This window comes from Camelus ferus, chromosome 3 (genome assembly GCF_009834535.1).
Source record: "Camelus ferus isolate YT-003-E chromosome 3, BCGSAC_Cfer_1.0, whole genome shotgun sequence".
Taxonomy (NCBI): Eukaryota; Metazoa; Chordata; class Mammalia; order Artiodactyla; family Camelidae; genus Camelus; species Camelus ferus.
The window spans coordinates 59,881,883-59,906,921 of NC_045698.1; the positions used below are offsets into that span (position 1 = coordinate 59,881,883).

The following is a 25,039-nucleotide window of genomic DNA, read 5'->3' on the forward strand; positions in this document are numbered from 1 at the left end:
GCTTGAACTATTTTTGCCTCTGATGATTTTTTTTAACTTTTTCACTCTCTAATTCTGCCTAGACTGAAATGTGTTCTTATTAGGGTGACAAGATTATTACCAGGTCATCTAAATAAAACTATAGAATCAATTGGTTTGAGTGGAATTTCTACTAATTTAATTATTTCTTCAATTCTGGTTGTTTGGTAGAACAACTTCTTCGCTTTGTTACTAGCATTTGCTTAAATTGTCAGCTGATTTGATGTTACCTAGATAGGGACAAAACTCATTTTGCTGGAAGCATTCTCATAAAATTGACAATCAGTTTTACTTTTGTTGTTATTACTGCTCTTTTCCTTAAGAAACAAATACTGAACGGATACTCGTTATAAAGAGTCCTTTCCCTTAAAGAGAATCTCTGTGGATTAGAAGAAACTTAAAAAGTCAGTAGTTTCTAAATCATATTGCTCTTAATTCCCGTTTTTAAAAAAGGGTATAGAATTCCTAAAATAACATTGTATGCAAAGAACGAAGAGAAAATTTGTATTTGGTAGACTAAGGAAACTCATGGGTTGAATGAACTCTTTCCCCTGAATTCTTTATAAACTTCCTCTCTATACCACTTTCAATTTGAAATAAACATTAACAATAGATACTGAAATGGTTCTTTGATAATCTTGAAAACAACCTCCCACCTATTTTCCTCTTCCTCTTTCCTTCTACTTCCCCCTTTATTAGGTCTTCTGTTTTCAAATATCTGATTCAAACATGAAAATTAATTCAAACACCTTGCCGGTTCTCTGTTTACCATTTTTCTCAAAATGAAGGCCACATTCTCTATAAGTAGAGTTAAAACTATTAATCCAGAAAAATCTTGGTTTTACTTTTGAAATGATATTTGCTTTTATTTTTTAAAAAAAAACAGTGTAGGTTCAGGATTTATGCTTGAAAGAAAAAAAAATCTGTATTAATTTTTATTAGAGGAGTTTTGTTTCACCATGCTTTCTGCTTTCAGAATCACATTCATGTCAGAAAACTCAAATTCATGGATTTAGTTTTCCTGTTTTAAATCTTAATGTATGACCAAAGTATTTCTTCCTGATCTTAACCCATAATACAGTTGAGTATTTTGGCTAATTCATTTCAATTTACTGCAAAGCCAGATTATTAAATACATATTTCTCCTTTCCTTCCCATATATTTTCCATTTATAATTGATGTATCTAACATGGTGTAACAATAATAAAGTAGATGCATTATTTAATTTTAAGACATTTGCCTATGAGCAAGACACTGTTATGTGAACAAATTTTGTCAATCATAAAGGTCTGTACAAATGCCTGTTAGCACTAGTCTCAACATTTGAGTGTCCTGTGGGTAAATGGGCCTCCTCAAACTTCACTCTTGTACAGACCTTTTCATATAATTCTTTCTTTTGTGATTTGCTATCAAACAATTAAATGAAAAAAATATGCAGAATTGTGACTCATATTTCCTAAGAATTATACAATACAGATAGGCACATTTAAGCAGCTCCCAAATCATGGGTATTTGCCCTTTCCTTTTCTGATACAGGATCTCTAGCATCTGTAGAGCCTTACCCAGTTCTGAGTAGGAGTTCACACAAGTATCTCCCTAGAGCTGCAGACTATTCTGTCACGTTCTTCCACTCTGCTGTCACTCTCCCACAGACTGCACTTCCCAAGTCATGATAGTAGCCCCTCACTGATGCTCATTGTTAGGTAGATAATATTCTAGATGATTTAATATTTATAAAATATAAGCAGTACATAGAAATAGACAAAGACATAGATATATGTGTGTATACACATATTTTGTTTCCTTGTTTATTTTAAAACACATTTGTAACTTACAGAATATATCATGGAATTTTTAAATGCACTTGCATGTATTTACCTTACTGTTTTTAGTTTTATTTGCTAGTTTTTACAGTTGCATAGTATTTGAGAAGTGGCTATACCATAGCTTGTTTATCCAGTCTGTCACTGATGGATATCCCGTTGTTTCCAGGCTTTTTGTTGTTGTTATTGTTACAAACAGTGCTCTAATGAACACCTTATACATGTATTGCTCTAGATTTTAAATTTTAATTTAAAATTTAAAAAACAAGGTAACTTTATTAAAAGTGAGATAACTGGCTTAGTATCTGCAATTTAAATTTTGATAGAAATTGCTAAATTACTTAAACAGAGTGAAATAAGAGTTTATTTTTCTACATTCCCATTAACTAAAACTCCACACATATGCACACACACACACCCCAATATATCTCACTACTATTAAAGTGATTATCTTGACCATCATTTGTGAAGAACCAAGACAGGTGTATTTGTTGCCCCACCAAGATCTTTTATTATGTTTACTTTTTCTACATATAGAGAGATGTTAATTCATCTTTTTAAGTCATTACAATATTTAACTTATCATTATGCAACAGCTTAACTCTTACTGAATTCTGGTTTACTTAAAAGTGAAATATTCACCTCCCTGCTCTTCCGAACTGCAGAGACTGGAGGTATGTGTTCTGTTTTGACACTATTTCTTAAAGCAATTAGGCCTCTGAGGCGGAGGTGAAGAGAAGGTCAGTGGAATTTTCCTTCATGTGTGTCTGTTTATCATTGGAGAAAGCTGAGTTCCTGTTATGTAGAGAGCTTGAATAATTCTGAGTTTTGCTACGGTTCTGAACTGGGGCTGTTATGAATTGTTCAGTCCAAAGGTTACAGTAACAACCATGTTAATGGGCTTGTGGTTCCCTCATCATTCATAATGCTTTTCAAGACTTACACAAATCCTTTTCCATTCCTAAAGATGAGCACCCTAATTACAGCATGCCGTTTGACCTTACGCTGAGTTTTGGATTCTAAAAACATATGGACCATTTAAATGGAACCAGCAAGCAATGAAAGAACAAACTCTGTACCAGAGTCCTTTTTCACACAGGAAGAGAGGGGATTCTTATTACCATTGCAAATTTTCCCTTTATGCACTTTATGTATCTGAAGCTGCCTGTGGGTTTTGCACATGTGCGCTGAAGGTGTTTACACTCATCTTCCTGGTAAAATGTAATAGCACAGATGTGTTACTTCTCAGTGACTGTAAGGCAAAGGAACCAGACAACCGAGGAAACTGCCCAACGTTAGTGGCCAACAGACACACCTACACACACTCACACACCCTTGCACAAAATTACAAAGGATAATGAGGATCAAATGTTCAGGGTTATCATTTGGAGGATAATTCTCACTTGCCTTTCCTGATATAGAAGCAGTTTGTCATTCAGGGCTATGTCACTACTTAACACAATGTTGTATTAGATTTCAGACATCCTTCCATCATACTTGTGCCTTTGCCTTATCAAAAATAGAACTTGTACAATTATCCAATTTTTTTGTTTAAATTGACTTGCCTTTTTACTTAAGTGCACTTATTTATAAGAAAATATATGTAACTACTCTAAATGAACAGCTAGAATCACTGAAATAAATAGGAAAATAAAAGTAAATGCTATCAAAACAAAATAACATTTAATTTTAGCAAGATACTATTGTCTGCCAAAGGTTCTGAGCCTTAAGTCTTATTTTTCTTCAAAAAGCAAAAAGATTGAAAGATAATTTTAAAAGGTCAAAATTTTAATAATATATTCCAAAATTTTTTCCATGTTCCTGTACTACTACAGATCACTTCTCAGATCACCAATGGTAAATAAGCACATTTTGGAGAACAGTAAATAGTGTTTGTCTGCCTGAAACTACCCCGTGGACCTCAAATAAGATACATGTTTCATTTACTGATGCATGAAAGAATTATAGCTACAATTCAGGTGTTATTCTTATTGAAGCAGAGTGGCAGCACTGATTCCATCAGACTCCCATTAAAACCAAATTCTTACTCTGTTTATTAACTGATATATCTTTTTGTATATGAAAATAATGAATTTAAATATTTGTCAAATAATTAAATCTATATAGGGGAAAATATGGAAATTTGCTTGTTTGTTGGCATTTTCAGTTACTATACTGGCATATACTTAGACCATATTTTCATTTATCAACTCCTCTCCCAAGGAAATCTATACATGGTCAGTGGGATATAAATAGAAAATATCCAAATTTGAATTTTTATTATTACTCAGGAATATTTTGTCTCCCACATAGGTAATAGAGGTAAGAAAAATCTCAGCATTTACTTCTAATTTCCTCCTAGAGGTTTCCTTCCTCACTCTTTTGTCCATATAGTGTGCCATCCACATTTAAAACCCAGATTAAGGAATGAGGAATCCTTGCTATGCTGAAGATTTGAAAGTGGGGTGTTAGGATGAGACCCATTTTCTTCTCCATTCCCAAGTGACCCCACTGTTAGACTATTTTCAAAGAGAAAACCCTGTATTGTTCTTTAAAAGTCAAATACCAGTATCAAATATTTCACTGAGTAAAAAAAAGCCACTGTGTATTTTGGGTTTGTTACCGAGTATTCAATCTTAAAAATACTTTTTAAAAAGTCTATTTTCTCACCTAACTCAGCAAATAGTCAGTACTCACATATAGGAAGCACCACAATAGTCAAATGAATTATATATAATGTTCTAGGCAAATTCATTGTCTCATATTTCAGTGGAATTGTTATTTCCATAATGGCAAACCAGTAGAAATTTATTTTGGGGTCTTCATAATATTACATAAGTGATCAACCTACTCCATTCACTTCTTACTCATCTTTTTAAAAACAATTTTTATAAGACTGAAATCTCTTAGGAAACCTTAATATTCCTGGCAGGTAAAACTACAGAATATTTGTCCAGATGTCTTCATATCAGAATTATAGAAGCTACATTCATCAAACTAATTGGTTAGAAATGGCAAATATCTTAGCTGGTTCTTCGTATTTTCTTTCAAAGAATGCAAGAATGATACATTCTTTAACTCTTAACACACCTATAGATTAACATTTATCGTAATTTTGTTCCATTTACTTGATTAGGGAGATGCACTCCCAGCCTCTTACAATTGGAATAATGGTTGTAAAGACAGTTTGTACTAGTGTCCTGAAACTGCATGTAACTCAACTTTCTTTCCTTTCACCTCCCTGCCGCCAGCATTCTTCCCTCTCCCCCTCAGCCTTTCTCCCTCTTCTTCTCTCCCTAGTTCCTTTATTTAAAATATGTACATTGAGTGCCTGCCATGTATGAGGTGCTGTTGTACAAGGATTTGGGGACTAATGGTCAGAGATTGTGGTTAATGATGAATGTTTTTGAGTGAAAACATCTGGAGTTGAAGCTGAGCTGTATTATTTAGTAGCTATGGTACTCAAAGAGTGGGATAACATTCTCCCTGGACACCTAACCTCTGAGCATTTTTATACTGACAGGGAAAGTGAATTTTTTTTTGGAGAGTTGTTGGGTAGGTTATATAAGAACATTCAGACAAGTCACCTAGCACAGGACAGGGCCTGAATAATATTCAGCAATCAGTAAATGGTAACTGCTTTGCTAGTAATTATGGAGTCCATTCCCTCAAGAAATTCAAAGTCAGAGAAGTTAGAAAATAATGCAGTTTCATTATGATGGGCTAAACCTCGTAGTTGGAGGAAGTGGGAGACATAAAAAATACAATGAAGACAGCCTTGAGGGGGACAAAGATGCTCTTCTGGGAGGTGACATCTGAGTGGAATCAAATCTTTCAGGACTGGTTGGGGTGTGCTGGTCCAGAGGACAGATGGCGAGAGGACAGGAAGAGGGCTGGAGAGCGTGCTTCAGGCGGATGGGAAGCAGCCGCATCTTCGTAAGAGCCAACTGGGTTAGCTGGAGTCTGGAGTACAAAGGGAAAAGACATGATCTTAAATAGGTGTTCAGAGACAGATTAGGTACAGCCTTACATGTTTTGCTGTGGTGTTTGAAGAGTGGTGAAGAAGTTTAGGTAGGGGGGTTACATTCCAGATATCGTTCCCTCTAAAAAAGGTCACTTCTGCTGCAATTTGGAAAATAGCTTGTGCGTGGGGAGAGAAGCACGACTGAAGGCAGAGAAAAATAAAATGAGATCAAGAGATGCTGAAGGGCTAGAATGGGAGGAATTGGAGATTGCTTGGCTGGAGAAAGAACAGCTTTCCATTTTCTTGGCGTGGGTAAATACACAGGAAGAGGATCAGACCTGGGGAGGAAGATAATGGTTTTTTAAAATTGGTGTTATACTAGTGTTTAAAAGCTCAAAATATAGACGATTATAGGAAAAATATAGCAAACCTCTATGGTCTCAGCACCTAAAACTTAGCACCACTATTCGATGAAGTTCTCATCAATTTCTCTAACATAAAAAAATAGGACATTATAGATAGAGTTCAGTCCCCTCTGTTTCCATCCCTGGTGTTTTTCCTCTCCCCTCCTCTTCAAAAGTCATTAACAGTCATAGATTTGGTGAATATCTTCCCATTCAGTATTTTCATATGCATCACACACACATACCACATGCATACATAAATGCACATATAGTATTCTAAAATATTAGTTTAAAATATTTTAGATTTAAGCTATCAGTGTTATACTAGAGCTTGTATTTTTATTTATCATTTTTTGAGATTTATGTCTATTTATAGATATGTCTAAGTCATTCATTCTAAATGCTATATTCAGTTATATGAATAAAGATTTCTATATTTTTACTTTAATTTGAACATTAAACATTTTTTTATTTTCGTAGAGGTACCCATCAAAATGTTTAACATATTTAACAATGCCCAAGAGTATTGCTAACCTTTCCCCAAATTATATAAAGATTGTAGACAATCATTAACATGGTCTCTTCCTTCTCTTCCGTGTTAGTGTTGACTGGTATTTGAGCTCAGTCTTGTTCTAAAGTCACACAGTTAGTTATTATTATTATTAGCTATTGTTAGGTTTTACTTGTATTTACAAATATGTTTACCAGTTTCTTTGCTCAATATTGTTTCTTCTTATTCTGTCTCCAGGGTTCATTCCATCTTGATGAAGTATTCCCTCTGTTCACTTTTAATTCATTATCTGTTACAGGTTTTTTATATTTTTAACATCTCTGTAATTAGGATGCACTTTACAGTTGAGGGCTATCATAGTTTAATTAATAGCATTTTTCTTTTATTGGTGCATTATACAATTGATGACATCTTAAAACCAGTGAAATGTGGTAGTTCATTTAGTGAGAGTCTATGAGCAGAGTAACTCTTAGACTGTGTGTCTGAAAGTATCGGTATTTCACCTTCACTCATTAATTCTGATCATAGAAGTTTAATTTGACAGGCATTTTCCCCTAGCACTTTGAAAACACTATTCCATTTGTTTCTAGTGTCTATTGATGCTGTCAGTTTAATTGTCATTTCTTTGTAAGTAATTTATCTATTCTTTCTCATAGCTTTTAAGATTGTTAAGACGTATATGAATTTGATTTCTCCATAAGCCTTCTTTATTTCTGAATCCTGGAGACCATCCTGAGAAAGTGACAGATAAAAATTGAGTATTTCTATAAAGTACAGCAGTTCTGAAGATGATTGTGTCAGAGGTGTGGCTCTGGTAATGGATGGCTGCGCTGCTAGGTGATGAAGGGATTTCGCCTTGAGGTTAACAAAAAAGAAAAACTGGTGTACTGGTTCCCATGTCTAGATGCACCTAGAAATTATCCAGATTATGACAGGGGCTGTGATAAAGACACACACACAAATAGAGAGGTTGAAATGCTCAATGCATGAAAAGTTGGTAAAGCCAGAGAGAAAAGGAAGAAGGAGAAAAGGTGATAAAACTCTTTTATACAAGCCTCTACAATTCTGGTTTTCTCCTGTGGGTGAGGGAGTAATGGCCTCAGGCAGCATGGAAAGGACTGAAACAGTCTGAACCATTCACTCATCTAAAAATTGTATAGAAAAGATTCCTCAGATAAGACACTACCAAGATTTTCTAATCCCAAATCTAACATTTTGTGTTTCTACAAAATGAAAGCTTCAGCTGGGTCAAACTGTAGCACCTACTAACTGTTCCTGATACTTTCCATGTTCTTAATTTAGCCTTAAAACTGATATGATTATTGGAGTTATTTTTAGTTAGAAAGGTTGAATTGGAATAAAGAATTCAAAATATTTCACATTTCATAAAATTTACATTTTTTTATTTTTATGAAACGCCTGTTTTTATGTTACTGTTTAGGTTGGCCTGCTTTAAGGAAACAGCACTTTAATGATCTACTTTGAGGTGGTTATCCATACAGAATACTTCAATTTAATTGCTGTTTGAGATATTTGCATTAATAACAAGGATCTGTGTTGTAGCAAAAGGCAAATGGAATGTATAAATGCTCTTGCATTTCTAAACTTTCTTGTACTTTTGGCTCTCAAGGAGTTTATGTCTACTCAGATTTGGGGAAAATATTACCTCTTATATAGAGGACTTTCTCTGCTAAAGAGAAGACTCTACCCATGACTCCATCTGTTCCCAAATCAGTGCTGCCTGGCAGGAGTACAAGCTGGTGGTCTGTGGGTGCATTTTCTAGTAGATATATTCCTTTTCTTATTGGTGGTATAAATTCTGTTAAGCATCGTTTTTCCAGAATAAACCACTTTCCCCTACTTTGAGTATCTGCTGAAGCATGTACTCCAGCTTCTTGATGATCTCAACACAAACGTCACATGGGTCCCTTACTCCACAGCTGGCCAATTTGATTCTTAGGTTCCAAAGCATCAATTTTTGTCCTTTTTTATGATATTTTCTCTTGAACAATATATTCTGTACAAATTTGTAATCTTCTACCCATTATCAGTTAAAAAGATTTCTTCATCCAATTTTCTATTGTAGTCATGTATCTTATGTGGCCTTTTACTAGCACTTTCAGTCTTACTTCTTTATACATATTTGGTAAACAGTTTAAGTTTCAAGTCAAAAATAACCACAAACACAGTGTAAAGTTAAGAAAAATTGGAAGAGACTATGACCTCACATGAAAGCCAATGTTGTTTGCTGGAATTGGATGGAATTGGGTATTTTTGTTCTGGACCATAGTTTAGAAGTTTGAGGACTTTACAGTTTTAGAAGGAAGCTTCATCAAAATAAAACTAAACACACAAACATGTTTCAACATGTTAGTTTTGACTGTATAATATGCATTTACATGGTGCAAGGAAGGTGTATGTCAAATATCCTCCTGTTGACTTGCTGCTGTTGTGATGTGAGCATTAGTGATTGTGTATGTGTATGTATGAACTTGTCTGCTATTACCCTTAACTCTAACTCAGAATTACAAGAACAATACATTTTTATTGTAGAACATTTGCAAATATGAATACCAAGCAAACAAAAATATAATCCTAATACCCAGGGGTAAATATTGTCAAAATTTACTGGTGTATAAATTTGGCAATAGGACTGACCTTTTTGGACTGTTCTTCATTATTTGACTCCTCTTAATATTAGTGTTGGGTATTTTCTCCCATCATTAACTTTTCTTCTAAAACATGTTTTATGACATACTTTGTATACCATGTATATGTTGGATCATGTATTTTTCTTTTTTCCCCTTCTATCAAGATATTCTGTTACCACTAGTTCCAGTTGAAGACTCCATGTAGGATAGGGTATACAAAACTCCATGTCTAGTCTCCCTAGTCTCCCTTTATATAATTCCCATACTGCCTGACAGATTATTCAGAATTCTTCAAACATTCTTCCTGATTGATACTGTTACTTATTCTTTCTTTTTTATTGAGATATAATTGACATATGACATTACATTAGTTTCAGGTGTACAAATGATATTTTTATATATTGTGAAATGATCATCACAGTAAGTCTAACATCCATCACCATACAGTTACAAATATTTTCCTTATGATAAGAACTTTAATGATCTACTTTCCTTAAAACTTTCAAATATACATTATTATTAACTATGGTCACCACGCTATTCGTTACATTCTCAGGGCTTATTTATTTTCTAATTGTGGAAGTTTGTGCCTTTTGACCACCATCACCCATTTTGCCCATCTCCCATCTCCCCATCCCCTTCCCCCCACCTCTTGGCAACCACCAATCTGTTTTCCGTATCTATGAGCTTTTTGTTTGTTTTTAGATTCCACATTATAAGTGAGATCATACAGTATTGGTTTTTCTCTGTCTCATTGCTTCACTTAGCATAATGCCTTCAGGGTCCATCCATGTTGTCTCATAGGGCAAGAGTATTCTCCTTTTTAATGCAATAATGAAATAAAATCATAAACTTTTTTTCAAACAAAATGTATCTTTAATTATATTTGCAAACTTCACATTAGTGTTGGAAAAATTAAATGACTCTAAGATATTTTAAGGTCAAACTATCAGTCTTAAATAATTAACACTTTTAGCAAGACTTTCTTTTAGTGGAACTTTTAAATTTATTTCTTTCAATAAACTTTAAATAATTATTTTGTGAAAATTACTACAAAATAGTGCTGTAGTTATAGTGTAATGGTTTTTGAAATCTACCCCCGCCTTTTTTTTTTTCCCTTGTAAGTGAGACTTCCATGATAGGAAGGAAAATACTGTGAAAGACCAGTATGGCAGCCATGGATGTGCCCTGCTCAGGATCTTCCTTCAGAGAGAACCCGCTGTGAGGAGTTACCTGACAGTGTTCAGCTGCCACGTGTTCATTCATGCTGAGGTTGTGTTCTGTCAGTCAGTGACAGAGCACTGTAGGGAAACTTGACTCCAGCCTTGTTGCAGCTCCCCAGCTAATGGTCAGTTTTTGCCCTGGGGCTACCCATTGGCCCAGCTAAGACTTTCCAAGAGCTGCACAGCCATCTGGGTCTCTTTTAACTCAAGACTCTTCTTTCTTGCCCCTCTTCTTTCAGACTGTGATGCAGTATGACACCTGTGAAAGTCTTCCCTCCCTTTTTGCTTACTCTCTCCTCTATTTTCCACAGGCATTTCTTCCAATAAATCACTTGCGCTTCCTGTTCTGTCTTCACATCTGCCTCTAGGGGACCCAGACTGATAAAGTTTTATGCTTCTACTTGGTTGTTTGTGACTGCAGTGGTCTATGTGTTAGAGTATACAGTCAGTACTATTTAATACATTGCATTTATTGTTTTGCATTCAAAAACAGCTCTCTCTGCATATATCAGCATGATCCAAAGAATGACAGAAATTAATATTATCTCATCGGTAAAGCCCACCCCAACAGTCAGTGAGAATTCTCTTCAGTGCTAAAAAGAAAAAAAAAAAGTTTCAAACAGATGTTCCTTGTATTGGAACTTTAAAACTACCAGCATCAGGCTACAGGATAATGAACAGGAAACACGGTCCAGACCTGAGGGCGCAGTCTCAAGAATTCTCTGGTCACCACCCCAGTTGCCACACTCTGAGAGGAGGCATTAGGAAATCCCATTCACTGTATTTTCAAAATACACTAGCAATTCCAAAGGTTTTGTGGTCAAGGAACTCCCACTTCCTGTTGACAATTTGAGGAGGCTGCAAGGGTTTGGCAGCATAAAATGAGTTCTGCATGTAGCCAGTTTCCTACCATTGTAGTTCTTTGGGAGGGTAGCCGCATACTGCAAATGCCTCCTCATTAAGATAGATTCAAAAGAAAAAAAGTCCATTAGGCATAGTTTTATTTATTAAAAAAATGTATTTTATTCATTACATTTAAAAAGAAAGAGAGTTTCTCTATATAAAGTAACTGAGACAGGAGAAGCAGCAGAAACATATGAACTCTTCGCAGTAACTCTTAGTTCAAAGCGAAGGATAAACCAGGAGATACTAAGCAGACAATGCTTCAAAAATCTGTTTTCAAACCAGTGGTAGGGCAGCAGCAAACAGACTATCTGGAAAACAAAAAGTAAAGTAGTTTCCGCCTGAGAGTTTCTTTTCCATTTTATCCAAGCCTAAATAGGCTCTGTCAATTACCTGCCACATTTAAGTCAGTGTTGCTCAGATATTGATCTCTGTTTCTCACAGGAACTAAAGAGAAGCTTATAACTGAAGCAACGTTGATTCTTCTCTTATCAAGCTATGGCTTTGTCCCTTTGTTGTCTGCATGTCCCTCCTGACTATACCACCTCCTCTAAGAATTTTCCCACAAACTGGTTTAGTAGAATCTGGGCTGTGTACTCTCCAACTGTGTCTCCATGGACCATACACATTCTCTGCAGTAACAATTAACATGCTCCAAATATTTGTTATGCATCTGTCTCCAGAAATAGTGATATCCTTTAGGACAGGAATATGTATTCTACTCATTGGTGGGTCTCCAGCACCTTGCCTGGTTCCTGGCTAGCACTTGATAAGTGTTTGTTGTAAATAGAGTCACCAAATACTCACTTTTGAACCAGACGGTCCAGATCATGAGCTTTCTTTTCAGAAAATTTACTTCCAGCAAATAAATATAGTCTATTTAAGTAAATTATATTTATATTTTGAGATTCTCTTTCCAATGGTAGGTCTGCCGTTTGACCTTCTATATTAACTCACTGACTGACTGTAAGAGTTGGGGGCCCTTGATGTTACATCAGTGAAGGTGCCCCTGTGAGTATCTCACTGGAAGTTCACTGGCAGAGTTCTGAATGTATATGAGCTCATGACCATGTGGGTAGCACATACTTAAACACTAAATAAATGCAGAGTAATGTGTTTAAAAATAAGCTTTGAGAAAGTTATTCAACATCTTAATCTCAAAGTAGACTCAATCTCGTTCTCATTCTGAAATTTCTTGACAAAAAATATAATCGTATTTCAAATTAAAGGTTACATTACCCTTTAGAAGAAATCAGCTTTTTTTTTTTTTAAATGTGGGTCTCCAAGGTAGATCCAGGAGCCCTCAGGTATCCATAAAAGTAACTTCCTTTCAAAGTTTTGTCCTATGATGCTTTAAACATTTCAAGTTGAGAAACCATGAGAAAGCCCCTTCTTTTAATGATTATATTAAAATTTTATAGTTGTCACCATGTAATAAAAAACCTTCCTTTAAATATAGTTTTCAAGAAGTCAGTGCCTAAGTATGATGTTCATTTTCTTGGTAGAATAACATTTTTTGCTAACTTACAAATCCATTTAAGTAGAAGTGCTATTTTAAATATTCAAATTTATTGAATTAAAATTTGTGTCAAATTATTGCATGGAAATAACAGTATTAATAATAACCATAATTATCCTGTTCCATGTGTTTTCTGAATATTTCTATTTTATAGTATATATGTTTATAAGTTTATATTTTATAAAACTGATGACACACCTATGAGGTAAATATTAGTATCTGTATTTTAGGGTTGGAAAAGTGAGACTCAGACATTTAAGTGACTTGAACATCTAACAGGTAGTAAATAGATAAATTGAGATTTTAATCTGGAATTTTGTCAGTCCAAAGCAAATGCCCTCAACCCCTTATCTGAAAACATCTGGTGTCATGTGGAATATGTGGACTGTAGGCAGAGGAGTTTGAATTGGGATCAATAAAAACTGAACATTGAATATGTATTTCAAAGTACTTTTCACTGCTCAAAGATCAAAGACAGATTTCTGAAAAATAAAACCAACTTAATGCAATCTACATTTACTGTTACATATAGAATGAAATCCATATTATCACTGATAAACTAAAGCTATGCTTATTTCTTCTTTATTCAAAATTTTTATCAACTGTGTTAGATAGTATCGCTGAACTCATATGGCAGCCCTAGTTGATCTGAACTGAAATATGAAAATCTTTTATGACAAAATAAAAAGCAAGAAAGTGCAAAACACAGACTGCAGTGGGAGTAAGGTCAAAAATACAGAATTGACCCCAAAATAAAGTTTTACTTAAAAAAAAAAAAACTGATCAATAATGCAAGTGATAGTTGAAAACAATTAAAATGTATTACTTCCATGGTCATAAGTGTGAATTAAATATTAAAATTATGGATCCTCTATAGCAAAGGAGTTTTTAAAATTATTACACACAACAGTTTATATATTTAAAATTTTTAATTATTAATCAATTAAGCAATGTAGGATTTGATTTCAGCTTCAACCCAATCTGGAAGTGTTTTGTTTTGTTTTGTTTTTTTCTGCCTAAAAAGGAGTGGTTATTAAATACTCTTCATCACTACAATTTGCGTGGAACCCAGAGATGGCTGAGCAAGTCTCAGAGGGTTTATGTACAGGACATATAGAGGGAAACATTATTTCCCACCTGAGGAAGCAGCAGCAGGTACAGTACAGGGGGTTTTAGATGGAAGAAAAATCTCCTCAGCAAAGTATTTGGTAAAAATTACGTATTGAAAGTAGAGTTGGAACAGTTGCAAAAACAGATACAGAACATGTTCCGTAACTAGAATGTGGGCTCTGAGACCAGGCAGATGTGTCAGCGCTGGTCTGGGACAGAAGCTGTGTGAAGCACACAGAAGAGAATGAGCAGAACCCACACTCGTTCTGTATCTTTATTAACTTCCGATTTCATGATCAGAAACAAAACAGCTTGCCAGTTATGGGTATCAAAGCTCAGTGGGCTTCTTCCACTCTGAAAATTTACATTGTCACATATATGCAATAAAAGCTTAAGGAAATACATAAGGCATTCTTAAGTCACACATTTCTTATATGTAAAAACTTCTGCTCTTTCTTACTGTTAGTTTGTTTTAGAGACTTCATCCTAATGGGAAGAAATTGAGCTGAGTGCGTTTACATAGCATGAGACACTATTTAAAGAGAGAGGAGAGGCAAACATGAAACTGAAATTTTCATAACAAAGAAAAAGATAAAAGAAAATAGTTACCCTTTGTTTAGTCTCTGTTAGAGAACAAATACTCATAATTAAACTGTAACTGGAATCAAAATGTAGTTTGGGATAAACAACCTAAATGGCCTCCAAGATAAATTACAGTACTCATTTCTCTATTGTTGGTTTGTTCTTTCCAGTTTCATCAGGAAGCAGGACTGTGGGGATTCTGCACTTGTATGTCACCACGGAGCAGGTTCTCTCGTGCCAGCAAGCTTTGCAGCTTGTTTGAGTCTGTCCACTTGCTCACCATCTGGAACTGTTTCATATTCTCTAGAAAGAGAGAGAGAGACACAAGGAGAGAGAGTAGGGGAAAGAGAGAAAGGGAGGTAGGGAAGGGAGGAAAGAAGGAAAGAGATGAAAAAAAGAGAGAAAGGATGAGTAACATCACTGGGTTGACTTTTTATTTGTAGAGATTTCCGTGTGCTTATCAAACCCAGGCATCCACACCACGCAGAGGCACCCTACCAGCCACAATATTTCTGACATTGGGTTTGACTACAGAACTACTCCCTACAAATGTGTAGGTTCTGGATCCTATAACATTACTCTAGATTGTCAAGAGAAAAATCCAGTTTTATTTTTTAAATTTAGTTTTCAGTCTTTTGCAAGTTTTAACCCATAATCCTCAATTTGCTGTGATCTTTATGAAGCTATGTTTGATTTGTGGGGAAAACTGACAACGTGAATTTTTTCCTAAGGAAGATACAGCTTGTGTGTTCTTCGGCTCATGCTTTGCCATGGGTAGAGGTGGGCTGGGGAGAGGGCACAATGGGACTAAAGCTCTGTTCTAATCAGGACACTCCTTGCACCAAAATGCTTGCCCATGCCAGTCTTTTCTTAGGACACAGCAAGATGAAGAAACTGATTTAAAAGGCTCTTAGGTTAAAGCCTCATCTGTTTAAAATTTGTGAGAAGGCATATCTGTTCACAACTTCATGAAATTCAAAAGATACAGTACTCACTCAACATTTTGATTTATAACTAGCACTGGATAATTTAAAAGAAAAACCCTACAGCTCATACTGTGCTTACAGCCTAAAGAAACCTCCAGGTATTATGTCTGAAAATTATTGCCTTAAATCTTCTGGCCAATTTTATAATTGTTTCACAGAAAAGGAGAGAAGTTCCTTGTTGCATTCCCCAGAGAAGGGGTCAGTAATTAAGACACACGTGCCAAACAAGACACGAGAACTTGTTTTCATTGGTAAGCATGCTAGTAGCCGTCTCCTGAGAGAATAATCACCAGCTGCATTTTGTAACATGTGAGAATGTGTGGGTGGAATAACCACTTCCCCACTTATCTTCTGCCTGGTCTCAGTATCACTCTGCCCCACCTGGCTCCCCAGAAGCACAGGTGCTACCAGCAAGACACCCTACTTGTTTAAGGGATGGTCAGCCCCAGCTGGCCTCCTAGTCCAGTATTTGGTCCATCATCAGAATATGGAAGGGGATTATAAAGTAAGAAAAATAAAACCAGTATTTGTTGTGCACCCTGTACCTATGAGACATCTTTATAATCTTCAGAGTGATTAAAGAACTTTCCCAGAATGAGAGTCATAACTGGTTTGAACCTGTGACTTCTGAATCTGAGGCCTACCATAATTTCATTACATTTGGTTCCATGTCTTTGTAAAGAACACAGTTACTATTCTTTAGAAGAAATCTCTTAAACTGTTACCCTTAGAAACCATTGCCCCAAAGGTTATTAACTTGTCGTAAAGAAAGTATTTTGTGATGAACTGTGTGGAGGTCTATGTATTAAAAATCACCCTCTCCCCCATAGAATTCCTTGTAGACTAATAAATTGGTGTGCATTGTGACTCTTCTAGAGAGAGATCAGAATGGCTGTGCTTCTAAAATTTCTCTCCTTACATGGTACATCTGTTAATATTTCCTTGAGTCAGTGTTCCACAGAACAGCATGGACAAAATACTTCATACACTTAAATAGTAATTATAACTGATACTAGAATAATCAGTCATGAGATGAAAAATACAGAGTAAAGAAGCCAGGCCCTGCTTTGTGTGGTGGCTGCTAGCCACTGGTTGGCAGGACCAGGTCGGGAGTTGGCTAAGTGTGGAACCCTGGGGGTCCCCAAGGCTAGTGCTAGCTCACTGGTGGTGGAGTCAGGGTCCAGAAGACTCCAGGGCTGTTGCTCACCCACTGGTGGGTGAGACCAGGTCCTGGGCAGAGCCGGGTTTTGGAGTCTGGTTGCAAGGCCCAGGGTCCCAGAGCTGGTGTCAGATCTCTGGTAGGAGAGGAGGGCTCTCGACACAGTTGAGCACAGGGTCTAGAGTGCCACAAAGCTGGGGTTGGCCTGCTGATGGGCGGGGCCAGGGCCCAGCTGGTCCTAGGGCAGGCTGGGCCACAGGCTGAGGGACTGTGGTTTTCTTGTGTCTGTTGTCAGTCCCCTGGTGGGTGAGGCTGATCCAGAGACTAGAGCAGGCTTCCTGGAGGGCAGGCCTGGGGCCCAGGGCATTCTGGAACTGGTGCCTGCCCACTGGTGGGTGGAGTTGGGTCCTGGGCCCTCTGGTGGGCAGGGCCAGGCCCAGAGGCAGTTGTGGGCTCAAAGGGTCTTTAGGAAGCCTGTCTGCTCATGAGTGGGGCTGTGTCCCCACCCAGTTAGTTGCTTGGCCTGAGGCGTCCCAGCACTGCTGCCTACAGGCAGAAGGGCCAGGGCAGGGCTGTGTCCTGGGGCTAATAAGCTAGGAGGAGGATTCCACAATGGCACTTTCTAGCACCAGGGGCCATGTGATAGCATGAGCTCCCAAGAATGGCTGCTGCCAGTGTCCGTGTCCTTAGGGTGAGCTGCAGTTGTCTCTGGGAGACTCTCCAGGATTAGCAGGTGGATCTGACCCAGGCTCCTATCAAATTACTGCTTCTTCCCTGGGTCCCAAAGTATGTGAAATTTTGTGTGTGCCCTTTAGGAGTGGACTATTTTCCATAGCCCTCTAGGACTCCTGAAAGTAGTAAGTTCCACTGGCCTTCAAAGCCATATGCTCTGGGGGCTCATCTTCCTGTTGCAAGACGCCTGGGCTAGGGTGCCCGTCATGGAGCTAAGACCTCTAGCTCCTTGGGGAGAACCCCTGCAATGTAATTATTTTCTAGTTTGTGGGTCTCCCACCTGGGGGTATGACACTCGATTATATTGCCAGTCCGTTCCTCCTACCTGTCTCGTTATGGTTCCTTCTTTATGTCTTTAGCTATAGAAGATTTTTTCTGGTAGATTCCAATGTTTTTAATTGACAGTTGTTCTGCCAATAGTTGTGATTTTGGTGTGCTCGTGAGAGGAAGTGAGCTCAGGGTCTTTATACTCCTCCGTCTTGCACTCTTCTATGACTCCACTCCCATGCACTGCTCTCAAGAAGGTATCAGAAGGTGTTCCACCAAATTGAGAGAATAAACTGAGAAAGAGGAAATCAGAAATGCTAAGTGAAATAAGACAGATAAATACTGTATGATATCACTTATATGTAAAATATGAAAAATAATACCAACTAGTGAATATAACAAGTAAGAAACAGACTCACAGATACAGAGAATAAATCAGTGGTTACCAATAGAGAGGGAAGTGAGGAGGGCAAAATAGGGGTAGGGGACTATGATGTACAAACTATTATGTATAAAATAAATAAGCTACAGGGATGTATCATAGAATACAGGGAATATAGCCAGTATTTTGTGGCAATTACTAATGGAATATAACCTTTAAAAATAGTGAATCACTATGTTGTAAATCTCTAACTTAGGTAATACTGTACATCAACTATAAATTTAAAAATAAATAAAAGTAAAATTTTTTAAATCAAGTTTTTAAAAAGCATTATTTATCTATGCAATATAAAGCTTATTAATTTTGAGCTAATCTGTTTGACATTTGGATTTGACATCTTTAGATTACTTTCTTCACAGAATTTTAATTGGCAAAATGTTCTCATGACAACAAAACCCATCACAATACCAAACGAAGAGTACATGTTTAAGGACTAAAGGATGCTTTGTGTAAATTTACTGCTCTGCTCACTGAAAATGGTTAATTATTAAAAGAGAATTTTCAGTGCCTATGATGGGGCACACATAATAGGAAACACAGAGAAGAACTTAGTGTGGTTTTCAAGGACCTCACTGCCTAAAAGGAGAAACAGGCTTATTAACAAGTATAACAAGTTTTTGTATTGTTTTGTTTTTTTGGAGAAGGTATCAGTCTATGTTCCCAAAGTAGCTCCTATCAGCTGCCTGTATCACACAGCCAATTAAATGACAACAGTATTATTCTAGTCTACTGAGGATTAAATAGAATTCAAAATTTGTCAGAAGTTTTTTGAATTTGAAGGCACTCAAACTCAAAAATCTTATGTTCCCCACTTCCAGTGTTCTTGGTCATTAACTATCTTTGTATAAATTTTGGTCAGCCATCTGTTGGTTTATAGCCCTTTTTATTCCTAGCGCCTCAAGGATATATGCCTCTGGCATCTGGATGTGGATAGAATCCAGTCTGTTGTACTTGGTAAGTGGCTGTGGATTTGGTAGATGGCTAATGTCCCTTGGCATCTGTTCCTAAATACTGGGTTCAAATTTTGCTTTTGGACATCCTACTCTTCCCTCTGCTCCCCGCTAGACAGGCTCTTCTGGAGCACCTTGTTTGGTGCTGCACCTCTAATTCTTCTACTGCGTCCTTTCTTACATGTCCACAGGGTAATCTGTATCAACACTCAGTTTACAGACACAAACCTGTACACAAGTAACTAGGGGAGTACTGAAAAGAAACCTTGAGGAGAAAACTTTAACTCTGTCTGTGAGGTCAAGAAAATGTCAAGAGATCTCTGAAGAATGAATAAGGAGGATTCTGGAGGGAGACATTGAGAGTGGAGATTGAGAGGAGGGAGGATGTTCTAGACTGATGGAATCCCTTACGCAAAGACACAGTGAGAGATGAAGCGAAAACAAAATTTATATGACTACAACATAGGATGTTAAGGTAGAGATGTGGTTGAACATGCCAAAAAGTATACATAAACTTATGAACATTAAATATCAAAAAGATTTTATATAGGAGTAACAAATCAGATACAGATCTTAATATTACTCCGGCAGTGACTTAGAAGGCAAAATTGGAGGTAGGTATGCTTGAACTTGGTAGTTGAACCCAAACTTTACTATAAATAGAATGTGAACACTAGAAACAAACTTTTTTTTTTTGGTTTTGTTCACAAGTGCATCTTTAGCACCTGGAGGAGTTGCTGACATATAAATCAAATGAATAAAAACAGAAGAGTACTCATTATTTAGCTAGCTACCCAGCCAGCCAGCCAGCCAGCCAGAACGGAATGCTTGCACTATACTAATCATATCCTAGATACTGAAAGGATGTATACAATTGGAATAAAAGAGGGCCAAAGACAGAAACTTAGAAACATGAATATTTAACAAGGGAGTGAAGAAAAGGATCATTAAGAGACTTTAAAAAATTATAGAGAGAGGAGATGAAACTAACAATTTGTCACACTGAGAGCTAGAGGTAAACACGATTTCGTGGATAATAAAGGGATTGCCAGTATTTTGGTGCTTAGATCAGATTACAATACTAATTGGTCATTGTCCATTTTTTCCCCTTTTTTATTAAAAGTATAATTTACAAACAGTGAAAAACACAGACCATAAGAATATAGTTCAGTGAGATTTGAGAAATACAACTCCGTGGCCCACATACTTATCAAAATACGGGACATTTCTTTCTCAAAATGTTCCCTCCTGTCCTTTTGCAGCTAATTCCTCCCACAAAGAGGTAACTGCTGCTTGGATTTTTTTTCCTCCATGAACTTCTTTTGCCATTTCCTATGTCTGATCTTATCATATGAATGTAAGACCACTTGATACTGTGTCACAAGTCAATAAATTTCTCTCTGTGCTCCAATTTAGTTTTTATTAACTGATAAAATGTGCAATCTGCTGTTAAGCTTTGTGAATTTGGGATGTTTATTTAAATTATATTATTTTCAGTTTTAAGATTTCTATTGTTTTTTCTTTTCATAGTTTATATTGCTCTGTTGAGGAATATATTTCCATCTTTTCACACACTACCTTTGTATTTAAATTCGTGAAATGTATATATTAACTGCTTTAAAGTCACTGGGCTAATTCCAACATGTGTGTCACATCTGGGTTTGTTTCTGTTCAGTCTAATTTTCTTGGTTGTGAGTCATTTTTTAAAAGTTGTCTTTGAATATCCAGTAAATTCTGGTTGAATTTGGGCGTTGTGACTACTACGGTACTTAAAGCCTACATTATTCTGTCTTTAAAAAATGTTGAGATTTGTTCTAGCAGGCTGTTAATTTGCTGGTGGCTCAACTTAATTCTGTGGAGGCTTAGTTTTAGGCTTTGTTTAAATAGTTCTAGAGTAGCTCTCACTTTAGGGCTAGACTTGTCCTATTCTTAAGGTATGACCTCTCTAAGATTTCAACTGAATGACTGGGTTTTTCAGAGAGACGTCTCTACTCTGGCTGTCTCCTCTCTCCTCTCTCTGGTCTCCGGTGTATTCCAGTACCAAGTACACTCTACAGTCTCCATGCTTCTCATTGTCCCTTAGTAACTACGGTTTTCCAGGCCTTGTGGAGTTTTACTCTGCGTGTGTGCAGCTTATTATTTGGCCAAAGATGGAAGGGGATCCCTGTGCAGATTCCTGGGGCTCCTTGTCTGTGCTGCTCCCTGCTTTCTGATACCCTGCTCTCCAAATTCTGGCCATGTCAAAACCTTGAACCTGTTCTCTCTTGCCTCTCATTGGACAGACCAGTTCTCTCTGTTTGGACTCTAGTTCCCTGTGCTACAATTTGAAACGTCCCTAAGCAGAATAATGGAGTGAATCTGTGTGTTTACCTTTCCTCAAGGATCCAAATCCCTGTACTGTCTGTTATACAAAGTCTGAAATCAGTTGATTTTTACTTTTTGCCTAGATTCACAATTGTTTATTGCAGGAGAACTATTCCACAATACCCGATAAGCTGTCATAGCCAGGACAAGGAGGTCTGTCCATTGGGTCTTGCAGTTGGAATGCTTTTGGAGACCAGATGACTTTCAGGATCATAGCGTGGCAGATGTCTGTCATTCACTTTGTAACAGACAGCTCCTCCCCTTCTTCCAAGCGTCTATGGTCTCTGAGGACCTTACAGAGGTTTGTTGTACTTAAATCTTACGGACATAGTACCTATTCATTAGCACTGTTTTTAGAAAGATATGTAGTTCTTTACATTTTCACGCATATTACCACATCTTTCTCTAAGTCACACACTTTTTCATAATCAGATGTCATTTTTCAAGTCACCTAAGTGAAGCTGGAAAGGAAGCAAACTAATATGTTGATGGATGGATTCAGTCAATACTAAAACTGACATTTAGGTCATTCTCATGACCAAAAAACCATTGATTCAGTTGCTTTTCATTTGCAATAAGTTAGAGGGTTTTCATGTGGACAATCTGTATTCACCAATTGTACTGGAGTCACACACACACATAGCTTAAGTTATGCATGACAGTGCACTCTGCCAAATGACTGCACAGCTGGAGAGTTCACTGCGGGTAGCAGCTGGGTGAGGATCCTCAAAAGATGGGTGGGTGTTGAAGGAGTTCTGTCTTGCTTTTGTACCCAGAAGGCTTACTGTTAGCATCCCACAAACACAAAGAAGAGATTAGAGTTTATTGTTCATTTTCCCCTCATGGGGAAGCCATGTATGTTTATGCCCTAAAGATTGCACATTTTAAAGAAAAAGCCACTTACACTGTGGAATTAACCAAATTGACTATCTTCCCAGTTTGAATTCACTGGATAACGGCTAATCCCCACTTTACATTATGCTCTAAAGACTGAGCCAAAGGATTCTGAAGGCCTGCATTTCCAGGTTTTCTCATCTGTAATACAAACACCAGTTAAAGACATAATATCATTTTATGCTACTCTCAAAGGGCATCTAGCAAAGCTGGCTAGCATTACTGCAACATTTTAATTACTGGTGCTTACCACAATTTGCAATAATTACAGTTCATTTAGTGAGCTGGTTCTTAATTGCAGACACTGCTAAAGTAACAGTTGAATAAAAAATAAAGTACACTTTCATAAAAAATAAAATACACTTTCATATATATACTATATATGTATATAAAATATGATTGAGAAAGATGTAAGCTTATAAAGAAATAAACTAACATATTCTACTAGACCAAATTCTAAAGCAGAGATATTAAAAATAGTTTTCTAAACCTAAAGTCTAAGTAAATTTAATCATCAGGACAAGTTGCTCTATCATTTATGGAATTTTCTTTCTTTAGTACAATTTCTAATTTTATGCCTCTTTGTATTAAAGCTCAATGAGTGAATTCTAGTAGGTAAACTCTCAATTTCTATTCATTATCAGGTGGCAAATCTCAAAGATAGAAATAACTCCTATATAAAATGAATTTTCATCTAAAATAAAAAGCAGTTCTGGAAAACTCATAAAAATTCTGTTCTTACTCATTTTTCACTTCATTGAATACCAAATAATCATGAGATTTTACCTGATATAAATGTAGGTCATATGGGGATCAGAATCTTTGGTGGATGAGGAAGCAAGGGAAATGCTAAGAAAAGCTAAACCAAAGAGAAAAGAATAGCTAGTGAAAGGGCTTATTCTCTTGATAAGAAAGTACATTAGGTTCTAACTTCTCTGGTTGCCATACTTTTCTGGGTGTCCTGGAACAATTCCCCCAAGTTCACTGTGCTTCAGTGTTCCTGAAGGCAAGTAAAAGATCATAGTGGATTCAGTTCTTCTTTAGAGGAATACCTACATTTTGATGGCCACATGGGTTAATACACTTGAGAGCTCTTTGAATAGATGGGATGCACCAGGATGCCTTCTAGTAGGTCACTAGACTGCTGCTCAGTATGGCCAGTTCCATTGAATATCCTTGGCAGTTTGGTCCCAAAGATGGGAAGCCAAGGAAGGACTGTAGGAACAGAGTAATACAGAGAATAATTCCATCAGGTAACTCCATAAGCTTGCAGATTAGCTTCTGAGTTGTGGAATTCTGTTATAAAACCATGTCTTCAACATGCAAAGTGAATTGGAGAAAGGAAACAGTAAAGAAACCTAAGGAATTCCCTCTGCTCTTAAGAAGCTTCTTCTGAAAGTGAAAAACTTCATGAGTATTCTTCAATGTCAAAATATTCTCAGCTTGTATCTAGTTAACTTCACAAGTTACATAAAGCAGTCCTCACAGTTTTTAAAAAATTCTGGACATTAAAGGAGAGAAATTTTAGTTGACTTAACCAAGAAAATGGGAAACACTTCTATCTATTGAACACACACGTATTTCTTTGATAACATGGGGTTTGAAGGTGATAGTTCTCTTTCAAAAAATTGATCCCTTCCCAGACAGGTATTATAATAGTTATATTACAAGTCTTCAGCAAGTTACTTGTCTTTAATTTCCAGTAGTCTTGAAGAGAACATTTTGAGTCAAAGCAACAAAACAATACAAATGAAATACCCTTCACGACAAGAGTTGTCTTCTGAGTAGTTGGCTTTGATTAGAGCAGGTAGTAATTTGAAAAGTGATGCATCTCTCAAAATCATTTAATTCATATTAAAACCACATTGTGATCTTTATAAGAAAAAATGACATGTTGATTCTCAGAATGAAAAGAATGTTCTTTCTGGTTACAGTTTGAACATCTTGCACCTCATGGAGCAGTATGAGTGAGGCAGACTGGCCCAGTGATGAAGTGTGAGGCTGTGAAATCTTAATGATCATTTAAACCTATGTGATCATGGGTAAAATTATTTAACTTGAGTATTATTTGTTAAAAATAAATGTTAATTATATTTACCTCATAGGTTATTTTGATTGGTGAGGATCACATGAATTAACTGAATTGAATAGAATAAAAATTTAGTTTTGTTCAGAGTAAATATGGACTAGGTGTTAGCTATTATCATTATTGGTACTATTACACAGAAGACAGAAAACACTGTAAATTAGGAGACCTGAGCTGTATTCCAGCTTCTTAGTTCACTTCTTTTGCAAACCTTTCAACATACTTGAGCCTTAGTCTCACAATCAGTGAATCTAAGGGGCTGGGTAGTAAGATCATGTAGGTTCCTGCAAGTTCTAACTCTTTAATGATACATGCAAGTTTCGGTTTTATTCAGTGCTGGCTTTGAGCAAAAATTGTAATATATGTAATGTGATTCTAGATTCTCCATCTTCATTTATTTTCTGCAGTTTCCTGCTCTGCAAGGTGACTACACCAAGTCACCCAGGTTCTT

General features: G+C 36.6%; 2 long non-coding RNA genes across 2 annotated transcripts in view; one reads left to right on the plus strand and one right to left on the minus strand.

The window, feature by feature from the left end:
• Positions 1–25,039, plus strand: part of LOC106730042 — a 455,276-nt gene that overhangs the window by 356,558 nt on the left and 73,679 nt on the right. The gene's annotated exons all lie outside the window — the stretch shown is intronic.
• Positions 13,974–24,303, minus strand: LOC116662230. The gene is made up of 3 exons (XR_004318250.1): positions 22,513–24,303; positions 17,911–18,145; positions 13,974–15,011 (listed from the first exon to the last, which is right to left on the minus strand). It is a non-coding gene; the product is annotated as an uncharacterized LOC116662230 (long non-coding RNA).